Source organism: Aplysia californica, unplaced genomic scaffold (assembly GCF_000002075.1).
Source record: "Aplysia californica isolate F4 #8 unplaced genomic scaffold, AplCal3.0 scaffold00079, whole genome shotgun sequence".
Lineage (NCBI taxonomy): Eukaryota > Metazoa > Mollusca > Gastropoda > Aplysiida > Aplysiidae > Aplysia > Aplysia californica.
The window spans coordinates 1,413,221-1,415,463 of NW_004797349.1; the positions used below are offsets into that span (position 1 = coordinate 1,413,221).

General features: G+C 43.2%; 1 protein-coding gene across 3 annotated transcripts in view; it reads right to left on the reverse strand.

Annotated features, from left to right (window-relative positions):
- The window catches only part of LOC101852838 (F-box/LRR-repeat protein fbxl-1), a 68,447-nt gene that overhangs the window by 57,930 nt on the left and 8,274 nt on the right, over window positions 1-2,243 (reverse strand). The gene's annotated exons all lie outside the window — the stretch shown is intronic.

Genomic DNA, 2,243 nt, shown 5'->3' on the forward strand with positions numbered 1-2,243 from the left:
ACACACACACACACACACACACACACACACCAGCGGCCGCTAGAGGGTCTCGTAAGAAAGTAAGAAAAGACGCATAAAGGGAGGAATACAAAGAAGTCTACATGCCAACAAGCACAAAGCCCACGTATACTGCTGACACCTTGCGTGGATCCCAGGCGAGGGAGGGCTGCCCACTCCCTCTCACACTCACTCTCATCATGCTCACACGCGCCTCGAGCGGGAGTCTGCGCGAACGTGTTTCAAACACGTAGACGTTGAGTGAGTGGGAGTGGAGAGGGACGAAGTTAGGAGAGTAATGGTTATATACCGTAATAGATATCCCTGTGGGTACTTTCAGGGGTCGTGGGTTCTAAGTGGTACACTTGTACCCAGTGCATATTGTCTATCGGGTTCATCTGATTGAGTAGGGGCCGGCCAGATTTCTGTTCATTGATAGGAAAGCTACAATTTTTGACTTAATTCGACCGCCATTCAACTAAATTCGAATGTCACTTTCAGAACCAAACGTGTTTTTGTTTTAGAAGATGCAAGTCGAATATTTAGTGTTGTATTGCGCCAAAATGGTAGCTTTTGCGCCGCCTATGAAGACAAATAATATATGTGGCTGGCCCTGACTTGGTCCGATGAATCCGACTGGCAGTGTGCACAAGGTATTAGAGTAACACTTAGAACCCTCGACCCCGCGAGAGCACCCACACGATATTATCTTTGTAAGTATTATAATCCCAACTTTATCGCTGGGGGGAGGGGAGGGGGGGGCACAAGATAACTTTCCACTTATTCCCAGCTGCTTACATTGTACATTGTACTACGTGTGTGTTCCTCAAGTCTTTGAGGGCGCACAACCCCGTGTGGGTAGTCTTATCTTTATGTCGACCTTCAGCAGGACGGTACTTTAAAAAAAAAAATTTTTTAAAAAGCACAAAAAACGAGTCCGCTTTTGAGTTTGCGACGTCACTGTTCGATGACTCTACATAAAACCTGCATGTCATAATTGATGAACAAATGGCCTGATAATTGTTTGTCTGGCCCAGATTGAGTTTGAACCTGTTGCTGGGTTTGTGAATCTAGATTCCCTTGTTTGTCGGGCTGATTTTTAAAATAACCCTTACGCATTTAGTGGATATTGTTTTCAGTCCCGTCTGGCTTCTTCAGCGGTTCCGTACACAAATTGTCTCCTAAATAATCTGATTTGTGTCGAGAGAGGCATAAAACACCTACATTACAAATCTCCCACTTACTGTTGGTGATCATTCAGAGGTCCTGCTCACTCTATCATGCGACGGCTTCGAAAAAAAAACCGAATATTTTTGCGCGAATGGGTGAAGGTCAGTGGGAGATTTTGTGTTTTCTTGGCAAGTAATTATACATTCCGGAAATTGTTAATACCCCATTACCGGAAAAATGTAATGTTTGTCGATACATAAAAAAGCGTATAGCGCCAAGTGCTGTTTAAATAGTGTACTATTCCCTGTTCGTCTTATCGGAATGAAAAAAATATTCTGCCTGACATTTACACGGTTACCCAAAAAATAAAAAATCAAGATATCCTGACGCCTCCATTGCTCTGTATTTGACGTATTTAGCAAAGATCGGTACCGCTTCACGTTATCTTCTATAATTGCTCTTAAAAAAGGAAGACATCACTTCGTTTTGTATTGACAAATGAACCATTTTCGGAGATAGGGGGTTAGAGGCGGGAGAGTAAACTCTCTTGAAATTTCGAAATGACCGACTTTCCTGGGGTTTAATTTTGTTTGTTTTCTCATTCCGTTGCTCTAAGTGAATATCGATACAGTGTGTAACTTCATAATTTGCACCGAACCTCCCTATCACACGTTTGTTTTCACTTTTTGTTGTAAGTGTCTAACGGGGGAGGCAAAAAGGGGCACGGTGGGGGGGGGGGAGGGTGTCATTGTCTTTTAATTTTTCTAAGTCCAGTGGGATTGCTCATGTTAATTTGATTTTAAATTCTTTCACAGCCATGTATTTTTCTTTTCTGTCTGTTCTGTCGCTGCACGCTATCATACGAGCATTTCCTGTCAGGATTTCTAGTGACTCCAGTTTGAGTGTCGAAAATCTCCTATTGTGTTCCTGTCAGATCAATGCGCTCAACAGTCTCCTATTGTGTTCCTGTCAGATCAATGCGCTCAACAGTCTCCTATTGTGTTCCTGTCAGATCAATGGGCTCAACAGTCTCCTATTGTGTTCCTGTCAGATCAATGCGCTCAACAGTCTCCTAT